The sequence below is a fragment of the Giraffa tippelskirchi genome, chromosome X, assembly GCF_054371585.1.
Source record: "Giraffa tippelskirchi isolate mGirTip1 chromosome X, T2T-mGirTip1v1.2.pri, whole genome shotgun sequence".
Classification (NCBI taxonomy): domain Eukaryota; kingdom Metazoa; phylum Chordata; class Mammalia; order Artiodactyla; family Giraffidae; genus Giraffa; species Giraffa tippelskirchi.
In genome coordinates, this window is record NC_137289.1 from 150,675,296 (window position 1) to 150,690,196 (window position 14,901).

The following is a 14,901-nucleotide window of genomic DNA, read 5'->3' on the forward strand; positions in this document are numbered from 1 at the left end:
TTCACAAACATCAAGCATGCTGGGGAAAACAGGACAGATTTCTGATTTAAAATAATATCTTTCATGGAGGTACATTTTGGGATGTTAGGGGGTGTGTACACATGGCTGAGTCTGTGCAGATGTATCTGTGTGTGTGTGTGAGTGTGAGTGAGAGAAAGAGTGTCTCATGCAGACAAGCAAATAGTTACAACAGTCAGCTTAGGCTAAGCGGTGCTGCTGTAACAAAGAAGTTAAAAGATTTCAGCACCTTGCAGTAGCAGAGACTTCCTTCTCTTTTATGAAGTCTGTGACCATTTCAGGCTGACTAGCGCTTTTCTACACCCTCTTCTTTCCAAGACCGAGGCTGGAAGGGGTAGTTGCCATCTGGGACGTACTGGACTGGTGGTGTTTCAGGAAGGGGAACCCCTTCCAGGGCCCAAGAGTGGGCTCTCATCTAACACTGGGAAATGAGCTGTCCAAGGAGACACAGGTGCTGAAAAAGCCTTAGACTATAATGGGAAGGGGGCCCCCTGTGCAGAGAGCAGGAGGGTCAGGGAACCCAGGAGACCTGCCCTGCCTCTTGGTTCACAGTCTCGGGTTTTATGCTGATGGGATTAGTCTCCTGGTTTTTTCCTGTCCGTCACTCTGACTTCAGGTTCCTTCCTGGTGGCTCACACGTTGCTCAGCCAAATTGTGATGCCAGCCGGAAGAATTCTGGATGGTGAAAGGACCCACAGTTTCTCCTTCTGACCTTTGCTGAATTCTCCCTGTCGGTGATGGCTCGTTCATTCCGTGTTCCTCATCAGGACCCCCTGTCATCAAATAAAAATATCATAATCATGTGGACGGTCACTATGGTTCCTGGCCAGGGTGGGCGGTTTTGGTCAGTGTGTTTCCCCTGACTGCAGGGGCGGAGGGTAAAATCACCATGGAGATGGATCAGCTCTGTAGTATCTTAGTGTGGGAGTGCCCTGAGTCTCTTTCATTCATGTTTTTTTGGCAAGGAATCTTAGTAGCAGGTGGGCTAGGTGTGATGGTTCCCCCAGGGGATGCTTGTGGAGGGTGTTTTGAATAAATGATAGAACCCTTTATGCAGAATGTGTTGAGGGAATATAATCACACTGAAAACGTGTTGTGAGTCATTTTCCCTTGAGTTTTTCTCATCTCTCTTGTTTACATCAGTACATCCTTTCATTTCTAGCTGAGCAGAACAAGGAATAATTCTATTGTGGCCAGTCAGCTAAGTTCTACAGTGGATAAAGTGGATACAGTTCTTATCTTCAATAAAAATGGTCCTGTGTTCCAAAGATTTAGGCTGTCTTATGGTTCTTTTTTCTTTCATCCTTTTGTCTCTATCTCTTTCTCTCCTCACAGCAAGACTTGAGGGATCTTAGTTTCCCAACCAGATATCGAACCCAGGGTCTCGACAGCGAAAGCTCAAGAGTCCTAACTGCTGGACTGCCAGGGAATTCCCATGACCTTGAAATTCTTAAAAAAAAACAACACACAATATATATATATAAAGAATATATATGTTATATATAAAAAAGAATATATATATTAATGTATACATGTCAATACATATGAATATATAAACATGTACATTAATTTATACATAATGCATAAATATATATACATGTATTGTTTCAACGGCCGTTACCTGAGGTCATTTAATTGACATCTGACTTGCCTGACCAACTCAGGCATTGAAGAGTGGGATGATTTTGTACAATCTAGACTTAATTTCATTTCCAGGAAATTATGCTGCATGTCAGACACAGACTCGGAAAGCCAAAGACATTTTGACTGATTTGCCTGGTAAAGATGGAGAAGCCACCTTTAGAGGCAGATAGTCTATTCTTTTATTTCTCTGTCTATTTTATTACAGGATAGCTGATTTACAATGCTGTGTTCATTTTAGACATATAGCAAAACTGTATATACATACATGCTACTGCTAAGTCACCTCAGTTGTGTCCGAATCTGTGTGACCCCATAGACGGCAGCCCACCAGGCTCCCCCGTCCCTGGGATTCTCCAGGCAAGAGTACTGGAGTGGGTTGCCATTTCCTTCTCCAGTGCATGAAAGGGAAAAGTGAAAGTGAAGTGGCTCAGTCGTGTCTGACTCCTAACGACCCCATGGACTGCAGCCTACCAGGCTCCCCCGTCCCTGGGATTCTCCAGGCAAGAGTACTGGAGTGGGGTGCCATTGCCTTCTCCGCATATACATACATATGTATCTATTATTCCCCATTTGTTCTTTTGCATCAACAGCAAACTGAGAATACGCCAATGGTTCTAGCTCTCCATAATTCTTGCCCTGTACACGAGAAATCAAGGGCTTCCCTGATAGCTCAGATGGTAAAGAATCTGCCTGCAATACAGGAGACCCTGGTTCAGATCCTGGGTTGGAAAGATCCCCTGGAGGAGGTAACCACTAACTGCTCCAGTATTCTGGCCTGGAGCCTTGGACTATATAGTCCATCGGGATCACAAAGAGTCAGACACGTCCATCGGGATCACAAAGAGTCAGAGATGACAAAGCAAATTTCACTTTTCACACCAAAAATCACAGAGATTTCACCCAGTCTTCAGTTGTCTGTATTCTGGCTACTTCTAGAAGCTTTTGATCATAGTTAACACTAGGAAATAGAACTGAGACTCTTCCCGAGTCTCTTGGCAAGAATAATGTGTGTGTGTGTGTGTGTACACACATCGTATATATATATAATTTTTTTTAATACAACATTTTAAGAAGTGTCTCAGGGCAAACCAAAGCCAATGTAATTCTCAGCACGAGTTTTCTAAATAGAGATGCATAGAAAACAGCAAGCATAATTCAATACTAAATTAGCTTCAATTATTAAATATGTTGTCATTCACTCTCAAGCTCATCGAGATGTTTAGTCAGTCAGTTCAGTCGCTCAATCGTGTCCAAGTCTGTGACCCAATGGGCTGCTGCACGCCAGGCCTCCCTGTCCATCCAACTCCCAGAGTCCACCCAAACTCACATCCACTGAGTCGGTGATGCCATTCAACCATCTCATCCTCTGTTGTCCCCTTCTCCTCCTGCCCTCAATCTTTCCCAGCCTCATAAGAGTCTTTTCAAATGAGTCAGCTCTTCACATCAGGTGGCAAAAGTATTGGAGTTTCAGCTTCAGCATCAGTCCTTCCAATAAATATTCAGGACTGATCTCCTTTAGGATGGACTGGTTGGATCTCCTTGCAGTCCAAGGGACTCTCAAGAGTCTTCTCCAACAGCACAGTTCAAAAGCATCCATTCTTTGGCGTGCAGCTTTCTTTATGGTCCAACTCTCACATCCATACATGACTACTGGAAAAACCATAGCCTTGACTAGACGGACCTTTGGTGGCAAAGTAATGTCTCTGATTTTTAATATGCTGTCTATGGTGATCATAACTTTCCTTCCAAAGAGCAAGTGTGTTTTAATTTCATGGCTGTCGTCACCATCTGCAGTGATTTTGGAGCCCAAGAACATAAAATCTCTCACTGTTGTTTGGGGAGGTAATTAGGGAAGTTGTTAGGGGACGTAATATATTCTATCAGGTGAAAATGCTAATAAAAATGGGCTTCAGTGATCTAAATCTAATTGGATTTGTCTCTTATTCCTGTGGATAGAAGTATTTCAGTAACAAAATTCATAACAACAACAACAAAAAACTTAAGGAAGTCTGCAATGCCCTGAGGTTTTAATAAGAAGTGTTAACATATATCAGAGACCTGTAAAGTTTTAGATTTATTTTGATTCCTACCAAAGTGTGAAATAAGTGCTTCCTAATTCCACCAAAACTAGAAAGCAAAATTGTTATTCATGTTTTTCTCTCACTCTGCCTTCCACAGCCAGTCAGAGGAAAAGAAAACATACTCCTGCGCCCCACCCAAGAATAAAGGAAGAACCCTCTCTTATTATTTCCATTATTGCAGAAAGAGGTTTTAATCTGCCAGAACATTAGAAAGAATTAGATCTGTTTTTACTGTGATCACAAACAGATGCCTTTAATTTTCCTGCAATGACAACCCAAGGAGTATTAAGTGGCAGAATTCTTTTTTTTTTTTCTTTATTAAACAAAAGTACATTTACAACATTGTTACTTTCAAGTGCACAGCAAAGCAATTCAGTTAATATATATTGCCAACTTATTAATAAATAAGTAGTCCAACATGATGCTGAGAAATATTGAAGGCGGGAGGAGAAGGGAACGACAGAGGATGAGATGGTTGGACGGCATCACCGACTCGATGGACATGAGTTTGTGCAAACTCTGGGAGTTGTTGATGGACAGGGAGGCCTGGCATGCTGCAATCTGTCAGTTGCAGAGTCGGACACGACGTCGTAGCGAGTGAACAACAAAAGTCACAACCTAGAAGTTGAGAGTTATGTTTTATTCGGTGGGAATTTTTAGGACTTCAAGCCGGGGAGGTGGAATCTCGAGTAACCCTGAGAGAACTGTTTTGAAGGAGTGAGGGGCAGGGCATGGGGGTGGAGTCAGGTTATCTAGAAGTCTGCAGCAAAGGACAGGTAGTCTGCAGATTAAAAGATTGTTTTTGTTTTTTTTTTAATTATTTTATTTCATTTGACTCTGCTGGGTCTTTCTTGCTGCCTTTGGGCTTTCTGTAGTTGTGTGGAGCATGACTGTTCTTCATTGCAATGCACAGGCTTCTCATTGATTTGGCTTCTCTTGTGGGGTACGGCGTCTAGAGTGTCCAGGCCTCAGTGCTTTTGGCTCATGGGCTCTAGAGCTAAGGCTCAGTAGTTGTGGCACACGGGCTAAGTTGCTCCCAGGCATGTGGGATCTTCCCAGACCAGGGATCAAAGCCATGTCTACTGCATTGGCAGGCGGATTCTTTACCCCTGAGCCACCAGGGAAGTCCTAAAACATTGTTAATGAAGGAAACACCAGGTATCTCAAGTTAAGGAATTTATGCTTTTCTATGTAGGGGAAGACTCAAGAGTCTGGGCTCACTGAAATCCCTCCTTCCATATGCATCTCAGTCATCTAGGAGAACCATCCTAAGATGGGATTTGTTAGCATCCTTAGTTCCTTGTTCACCATAGGGAGTGGCCACAGCTCTTGGTGATGGCTGAAAGGCGGGCTGCCAGTTAGAAGGCCTTGTTCTTCCTGGGCTCAGAAATTCACATTTGGAGAGCCAGAATGTAGCAGAATCCATGATGGCTGTGACATCCTTGTTTATTCATGTGGTAGAAAATATGTAATTTCACAGTATGAAAATATTTTTCAGGGAGGCACATTCATTGGACAGACCCCCAGATAAAAAGTTTCCTGTCATCTTTGAAATCCACTGTCCTCATTGTAACGTTTACTCGGAGGTTAGAACATGTGTTATGGTTCATGTGTGGAGTGTGTCGAATGAAAAAAAAAACCACGCAACCTCAAAGTTGATAATTATGTTTTATCTGGTGGCCTTTCTGAGGACTTAAGCTGGGGAGGCAGGCTCTAGGATGACTCTGACGCACTGGTCCAAAGATGGTCAGTGATGATCCAGGATCTATAGGATATTTTGCAGCCAAGACCAGGTTGTCAGGACATCAAAACATGACAGCTACTTAATGAAAACCGGTGACCTCAAATTAACGAATGTAGCGTTTTTGTTTTTGTTTTTTCTATGAATGGAGAGTTGCAAGAGTCTGGCCTCATGGAAATAATTCCTTTGATACGCATGTCAGCTCTCTGGGGTCAGCATCCTCTTTTTCTCCATCGTGAATCCCCTCAGGGTACCAGTAGCTGGTGACTTGATTTCCTACAGCATCCTTTGTTTATTGATGAGGCAGGCATCCTTCCTGATCCACAATTGTTGATCCCTTTGTAGCCAATCATGCAGATGTGGGGGTCACAGAAGACTTGTCCCCTAGGAGGACAAGTCCTCCTGTCTCCCACAGTCTCAATTGCCCCTGGCCCCCCCTACCTCCTCCCTCAGAGCAGTCCACTTCCTTTGCTTCTAGAAAGTGAGTCCTCACCATAGCGTTACTGAAAGCTCAGCCTCTCAGCACAGTGGTGCCAAATCATGTCTCAGAGGCAGAGTGCAGCATGCAGTAGAAAAGGCTAGCTTTATTGCTTTGCCAATAAATGGAGAAACTCTGGAACTTCTGCCTTGAGAAACTGTGTGTCTCCACCCCAGAGAACTTGATTAGGGTTTTTTTTTAGAGCAGTGGGTTCAGAGGTGGGGTCTTGGACAAGACCGGGGTGTGAGCAGAGCTTGCAGTCCCTTAATCTCATCTGTCTTGAGAATCCTTTGGACTGCAGATCAAATCAGTGAATCCTGAGGGAAATCAACCCTGAAGATTCATTGGAAGAACTAATGTTGAAGCTCCAGTACTTTGGGCACCTGATGCGAAGAGCCAACTTGTTGCAGAAGACCGTGATGCGGGGAAAGAGTGAGGGCAGGAGGAGAAAGGGGTGACAGAGGATGGAGATGTGTGATAACATCAAGTCAATGGGCATGAGTTTGAGCAAACTCCTGGAGATGGTGAAGGACAGGGAAGCCATGCTTCCATCCATGGGGTTGCAAAGAGTTGAACATGACTTAGAGGCTGATCAACATCAAGAGCTTTAGTCCCTTATTGATTAGAAGATGATAGACTAGTCCCCTCTTGCCTAGTGACTACCTGATCAATGACACATCTCTGATAGCCAAGAAAGCATCTGTTTCCCCCATTCGTTGCTGCCGCTCAGTCATGTCCGACTCTTTGTGACCCCACGGACTGCAGCACGCCAGGCTTCCCTGTCCTTCCGCATCTCCCGGAGCTTGCTCAAAGTCATGTCCATTGAGTCGGTGATGCCATCCAACCATCTCACCCTCTGTTACTTTCCCATAACCCATTAGATAACTTCCTCTGTATGGAAAGCAGTGCATTTAGCCTAAGCACTACACTTTTTAAGGTACTTACTTAAGATAACATGAAGAGGTAATACTTAGAATTTGCCCTTGCAAGGGACAGAAAAAAAGAATATATTTTTTAAAATATGCTGTATGATGTTTTGCTCTTCCTGAAGTGAGTCCCAAAGAGAAAAACACATGGAATTTTAATGCATATATGTGGAATCTTAAAAAAGTTGGCATAGATGATCCTATTCACAAAGCAGAAATAGAAACACAGGCATAGAGAACAAACACAAGGACACCAACCGGAGAGGGAGAATGGGGTGCAGTTGGGAGACTGGGATGGATACATACACTATTGATACTCTGTGTAAAAGAGATGACTGACAAGAACCTACCATATAGCAGAGAGCTCTACAGAGACCTCTACTCCGTGCTCTCTGATGACCTAATTGGGAATGAAATCCGAAAGAGATGGAATATACATAGATAGATAGATAGATGCTCTGTGTAAAAGAGATGACTAATGAGAACCTGCCGTATAGCACAGAGAACTCTACAGAGAACTCTACTCCGTGCTCTCTGATGATCTAATTGGAAAAGAAATCCAAAAAAGATGCAAGATATATATATATATACACCCACACACACACACACACATTTATCTGATTCACTTTGCTGTACCGCAGAAACTAACACAACTTTGTAAAGCGACTATCCTACAATAAATAAATTTTTTTTGAAATAAATAAAAAGCAAAAAATGTAGTACACAATGTAGGATAAAATAAAAATAATTTTATTCATAAAGAAATTCATGTGAACTGAATACATTTTTAATATGGTATATCACATTAAGAGCAATAATTCAAAGGGTTTTTTGAAGTTCTGTCATTTTTGTTTTTATGTCTTACATAGTGTGATTTCATAGCACCGTTGGTGACTTTATGTGACCATTTGCATAATTGGTGGTAACATAGCATAATATATATTAAAAAATAAAAGAGGTGTAAAATTACTTTCCTGCCTCAAAATTGTAACTGCAGCATCTATAAGTTTTCCATATTCTTCTATTTTCTCATTAACTTTGGTTGGTCTATCTGTTCCATATTCTCTACAAAGAGTTTTTATTACATCTATGACATAAAGTACCTCTGTGGTGGCTCTGACGGTAAAGAATCTGTCTGCAATGCAGGAGACCTGGGTTTGCAAGATCCCCTGGAGAAGAGAGTGGCTACCCACTCCAGTATTCTTGCCTAGAGAATTCCATGGACAGAGGTGCCTTGCAGGTTACAGTCCATGGCTTCGTAAAGAATTGTACAGGACGGAACAACTAACAAGTTTCACTGTTTAAAATAGTTTGACTTTGAAAATGATGTAGATATAGTACTAAAAGAGAACATCAGAAGAACAGGTGTAAAAAAAAGGAAAAAAAAAAAGACATCCTTCAGGACTAGGGACATTGAGATATTTCATTTTTAAAATCACATTGCAATTTTAATGAAGGAATGGCTGTACATTTGTTTGAAGTTATTTAAATATTCGCTTTAATATGTAGAGCCATCTCCCCACGAGGTTTGCTGGAGATGCTAATTATTAGATGTAAAGGAATATGACTGTGGCCTTCTGGGGACCAGGAGAAAACTCATGGCCCATCTGGACCTTGAAACACCTCTTCAGCAGGCATGGAATAGGTGTATTCCAGACTAAATTACAGCAGACCCTTTTTCCTTGTCTCTTGTAATCCCTGTATTGACATAGTTCATGACTGTAACTAAATGAGATACTCAAGAGAACTCGGTTGATTTTTTAGGACATTTAATTAGCTATATTTGAGAGAACAAATATTGCAGCAGCTTACTGAAAAAGAACAAAAGGGTGGGAAGTTAAATATACATAGAACATTACAGGTGACATCTAATTATGTTTCTGGGTCAGACGGCTCTATCAAATTAATTTAAAATTGTGGTTTGGCAAATAATTTCCATCAGAATCTCAGCGGGTGTTTCTTGCTTCCATTGACAAGCTCGTTCGAACATTTCGTCTGTACGGAGAAAAAGCAAACTATGTCCAAAAATCAGAGGGAGGTTGGAACACTTGTCTTTCCCTATTTCCAAACATACTCTAAAGCTCAGACAGTAAGGTGCTCGCTCACATGTTCAGAAATATAGAAGGAGATACAATTAGAGTCCAGAAATAAGCCCTTTCATTTATAGATGGGGAAACGGTGGAAACAGTGGCTGACTTTATGTTTTGGGGCTCCAAAATCACTGCAGATGGTGATTGCAGCCATGAAATTAAAAGACGCTTACTCCTTGGAAGAAACGTTATGACCAACCTACACAGCATATTAAAAAGGACATTTAAAAGGAACTTTGCCAGCAAAGTTCCATCTAGTCAAGGCTATGGTTTTTCCAGTAGTCATGTATGGATGTGAGAGCTGGACTATAAAGAAAGCTGAGTGCAGAATTGATGCTTTTGAACTGTGATGTTGGAGAAGACTCTTGAGAGTCCCTTGGACTGCAAGGAGATCCAACCAGTCCATCTTAAAGGAAATCAGTCCTGGGTGTTCATTGGAAGGACTGATGTTGAAGCTGAAACTCCAATACTTTTGCCACCTGATAAGACCTGACTCATTGGAAAAGACCCTGATGCTGGGAAAGATTGAAGGCAGGAGGAGAAGGGGATGACAGAGGATGAGATGGTTGGATGACAGAGGATGAGATGGTTGGATGGCATCATTGACTCAATGGACGTGGGTTTGGGTGGAGTCAGGGAGTTGGTGATGGACAGGGAGGCCTGGCATGCTGTGATTCATGGGGTTGCAAAGACTCGGACACGATTGAGCGACTGAACTGAACTGAGAAGATTGATGAGCCAAGAAACCAGTTTCTAAAATGGGCAAAATATTTGCATGGATCAGCTGGTAAAGAGTCTGCCTGCATCATGGGAGACCTGACTTTGATCTCTGGGTTGGGAAGATCCCCTGGAGAAGGGAACAGGCTACCCAACTCCAGGGTTCTGGCCTGGAGAATCCCATGGACTGTATAGTTCATGGGGTCACAAAGAGTCGGACACCACTGAGCGACTTGCACTTTCACTTTACACTTTCATCCACCGAAAAAGATCATACCGGAGAAGATAGTTGATACGATTAAGTCATTAGCTAAATGCAAATGAAGACTGCAGTGAGGTACCATCTCACCCCCACTAGGATGCCTACAATCAAACAGATAATAGCAGGTCTTGGAGGAACTGGAACCCACATACACTGCTGATGGGGATATACCATTATTTGGCCGCTTTGGAAAATAATCTAGTTTTTAGACTATTAAACATGAATGAGTCCTGAGAAGTAGGAGTTCTACTCCTCCATATCCACTTAAGAAAAATTAAAATATGCATCCATAAAAATATTGCATGTAAATGGTTCACAGGCTTCCCTTGTAGCTTAGGGGTAGAGAAAAAAAAAAAAGCCACCTGAACCACAGGATACCACCTGGTAGTCCAAGAGGTACAGGTCCAATCCCTGTGTTGGGAAGATCCTCTATAGCAGGAAAAGACAGCCCACTCCGGTATTCTTTCCTGGGAAATCCCATGGACAGAGGAGCCTGGCTGGCTGCAGTCCATGGTATTGCAAAGTGTTGGACATGACTTAGCGACTAAAACCATCACCACCAACTGTTCATAGCAGCATAATTCAAACGGGCCACCGTATGGAAACAGGGCAAGCAGTAGCCAACAGAGGAGTAAATGAACAGGATGTGGTGCATCCACACAGTCGACTCTTACTCGTCCGTACAAACAAGAGGAATGAAATAGTGCTGCATGGTGCAACATGAAGGGACTTCCAATACGACACTCCAAGTGCACGAAGACAGACAGAAAGGAATACACATTCTGTGAATACACTTATAGGAAACGCACCAAAATGGAAAATCTACACTATGTCATTAGTTGACTAAGAGAGATTGATGTCAGAAATATTGAATACCTGCAGTGGACACAAGCAATCATTTGGGGAGATGGAAATATTCTCAAATCAGACTCAGTTCAGTTCAGTTCAGTCGCTCAGTCATGTCTGACTCTTTGCCACCCCATGGACTGCAGCACACCAGGCCTCCCTGTCTATCACAAACTCCCAGAGTTTACTCAAACTCATGTCTATCGACTCGGTGATGCCATCCAACCATCTCATCCTCTGTCGTCCCTTTCTCCTCCTGCCCCCAATCTTTCCCAGCATCAGCGTCTTTTCCAGTGAGTCGGTTCTTCACATCAGGTGGCCAAAGTATTGGAGTTTCAGCCTCAACATCAGCCCTTCCAATGAACACCCAGGACTGATTTCCTTTAGGAGGGACTGGTTGGATCTCCTTGCAGTCCAAGGGACTCTCAAGAGTCTTCTCCAACACCACAGTTCAAAAGCATCAATTCTTAGGTGCTCAGCTTTCTTCACCGTCCAACTCTCACATCCATACATGACCACTGGAAAAACCGTAGCCTTGAGTAGACAGACCTTTGTTGAAAAAGTAATGTCTCTGGTTTTTAATTTGCTATCTAGGTTGGTCATAACTTTCCTTCCAAGGAGTAAGCGTCTTTTAATTTCATGGCTACAATCACCATCTGCGGTGATTTTGGAGCCCCCCAAAATAAAGTCAGCCACTGTTTCCACTGTTTCCCATCTAGTTGCCATGAAGTGATAGGACCGGATGCCATGATCTTAGTTTTTTGAATCAAATCAGATTACCCTGTGTGTAATACACTACTGTGTTCAGTAGGTCAGTTGTGTCCAATTTGTTGTGACATCTTGGACTGTAGTCCACTGGGCTCCTCTATCCATGAGATTTCCCAGGCAACAATCCTGGAGTGGGTTGCCATTTCCTCCTGCAAAAGATCTTCTCGAACCTGGGATCGAACCCTCGTCTCCTGCATTGGCAGGTGGATTCTTCACCACTAGGCCCACCTGGGGAGCCAAGTTTATGTTGCTGGTTGAATAACTCCATGTATATGTACACACATGCACACAGACACAAATCCTTCAATTTTGCACCTTGGTGAGTTGATTTTATGATTGAAAATTATACCTCTCTAGAGCTCTTACAAATCATACTTGGGTGATCAAAGGAATTTGCTGAAGCCTCGATGACACTACCCTGGATTGCCACTGAATCAATGATATAACTAGGTTGTGCGACTTCTAAAACATTGCAAATCTTTAGAGTGTTTTCCTCCACCCTTGTGGAGGGGGTAGGGATAGTTTGCTTCAGTACTGCCTCTCATCCTTCCCCAGGGAAGAATTCCAGATTCCTGCAATTTCATGCAGTGAAGGTGAGCCTGAAATCGTTGATAACTGGAGCTTGAGAAAGAACCCTGGCATTTAACTCAGCCCACACCTTGCGGAGTGGCCTCTGTTTGGGTTTCAGTCAGGTCAGCGGTCGTGTTCCTGAGATTTCAGCTGTGGCTGGGAAGACAAAGGAGTCTTAATAGGAAGAAAATCCATAAGGAGGCAGGGATATAAGGGCAGACTCATGGGAAGGGCAGAGTGTAGGTGTGGTTACCAACCTTTCTCATTGCCTACTGGGCTGGAAAGGCTGTGGTCCAGGGAGATAGTCAGACTTGACGAGGAACTTATTTCTGGGAAGGAATTGGAGTCATCAGATAACACTTTCAGTCCCTTTATCCATTCCATGTCTCTTGAAAGTGAAAGTTGCTCAGCCGTGTCCGACTCTTTGCAACCCCATGGACTATACAGTCCATAGAATTCTCCAGAACAGAATACTGGAGTGGGTAGCCTTTCCCTTCTCCAGGGGATCTTCCTGATCCAGGGATTGAACCCAGGTTTCCCGCATTGCAGGAGGACTCTTTAACAGCTGAACCACCAAGGAAGTCTAAGAATACTGGAGTGGGTAGCCTTTCCCTTCTCCAGGGGCATCTTCCCAACCTAGGGATTGAACCCAGGTCTCCCACATTGCCGGCGGATTCTTTACCAGCTGAACCACCAGGGAAGTCCAGAGCTTTATTTTTCTAGTGTCATTTCTTTTTCAATGAAAGAGGTGACCTATTTTTTTAAAAACTTAGAAAATCTTCAAAAAACTGAAATTTTGATCAGAAATGCAAAGGAATTTATTTCTAGCCTCCACATAGACTGTGTGTGTAAGAAAGGCATTTCTGGTGGTTCAGAGACTCTGTTCTTCCACTGCTGGGAACACAGGTTCCATCTCAGGTTCAGGAATAAGATTCTTCAAGGTGCACGGAGCATTCAAAAAAAAAAGGCATTTCTTACACTCTTCTTAACATGATGTAGCCACACATTCAGCCCAGGAGATAGCTTTGAAATACGTTTTATACTGATAAACTATGAACAGAACAATACAGAAGACAATGGAACTTCTTTGAGGAAGGTTGTTTCTTTAAGTTTGTTTTAAGATCTTTCCCTGCAGTGGAATTCTTGGACATGGATTAATTTCCATGTTAAGCTGATGCTTATGATAGGTTGATTCATCAGTGTCATCAGTTCAGTTCAGTAGCTCAGTTATGTCCGACTCTTAGCGACCCCAGGGACTGCAACACGACAGTCTTCCCTGTCCGTCACCATCTCCTAGTGCTGACTCAAACTCCTGTCCATCTCGTTGGTGATGCCATCCAACCATCTCATCCTCTGCCGTCCCCTTCTCCTCCTGCCTTCAATCTTTCCCAGCATCAGGGTCTTTTCCAGTGAGTCAGTTCTTCACATCAGGTGGCCAAAGTATTGGAGCTTCAGCTTCAGCATCAGTCCTTCCAATTAATATTCAGGACTGATCTCGTTTAGGATGGACTGGTTGGATCTCCTTGCAGTCCAAGGGACTCCCAAGAGTCTTCTCCAACACCACAGTTCAAAAGCATCATTTCTTCGGTGCTCAGCATTCTTTTTAGTCCAACTCTCACGTTCATACATGACCACTGGAAAAGTGTCATGGTGCTTTCATGGTTCTTTCCGTGGTCAGGGTACTATCAGCGTCATGGTAGTTTTTGAAAGACTGGGCTTGAACGTGTTATGGTAAGGAGAAAAGACTGTCTCCTAGAACAGCCATCTCCAACCTTTTAGACAGCAGAGACCAGTTTCATGGGAGGCAGTTTTTCTAGGGACTGAAGTGGCGGGGATGGCTTTGGGATGATTCAAGCACAGTGCGTTTATTGTAGACTTTATTATTATTGCGTCAACTCCACCTTAGATCGTCAAGCATTAGATCTTTGAGGGTGGGGCGCGTCTCCTAGAAGCCTCCATTCTATCTTCATGTAGTTAAAGTGAAAAACTGCTGATAGGCTTGAGTTTCAAGGGGGCCACTGCTTTCCCAAGGTCTCCTCAGTGACTTTATGTTGGTAGCTTGAAATTGTGTACAGTGGGGAATATTTGAATCTCAAAAAATCAACAAGCGAAAAGGATCAGGTTTTCACCTTCCCTCCCAGTTCTGCTTATTTAATCCATGTGATATTTCCAATACTCAACCCTTCTTGAGGAACTAAAACAGGAACTTCAGATCTTGGTTTCGAAACATGATGTTGTCCCCCTGAGTCTGGTACAACTGTGGTTGTTTTAGTTGTTTTTTCTGATACGATTCTTGTGGGTGACAGTGGCTAGGTACATCCAGGAAGGAACGTAAAGTGAAAGTGTTAGTGCCTCTGTTGTGTCCAACTCTTGGCGACCCCGTGGACTGTAGCCCACCAGCCTCCTCTGTCCTAGGGATTCTCCAGCCAAAGACAATGGGAGTGGGTTGCTATTCCCTTCTCCAGGGGATCTTCCCGACCCAGGGATCAAACCCGGGTCTCTCACATTTTTGGCAGATTCTTTACCCTCTGAGCCACCAGGGAAGCCAGGAAGGAAGGTAAAGACCATTTTTCATTGTTTGCCGCAACTCAAGTTTTCCAGAACTAGCATATGCATCCTAGTGGGCCAGGTCTATCTGTAAAAAGAAGACAGTTGAGCTAATGGAATAATTCAGTGATATTCAATGTTTTAGCTCCTTGTATCTTGAAAATATAGAAACCAAAATGGCACACTGCATACAGAGAGCCTTGTTTTGGGTTT

At 43.2% G+C, this 14,901-nt stretch overlaps 1 protein-coding gene across 4 annotated transcripts in view; it reads left to right on the forward strand.

Moving 5' to 3' along the window:
• LOC145536932 (neuroligin-4, X-linked) overlaps nucleotides 1-14,901 on the forward strand; it is a 371,520-nt gene that overhangs the window by 206,302 nt on the left and 150,317 nt on the right. The gene's annotated exons all lie outside the window — the stretch shown is intronic.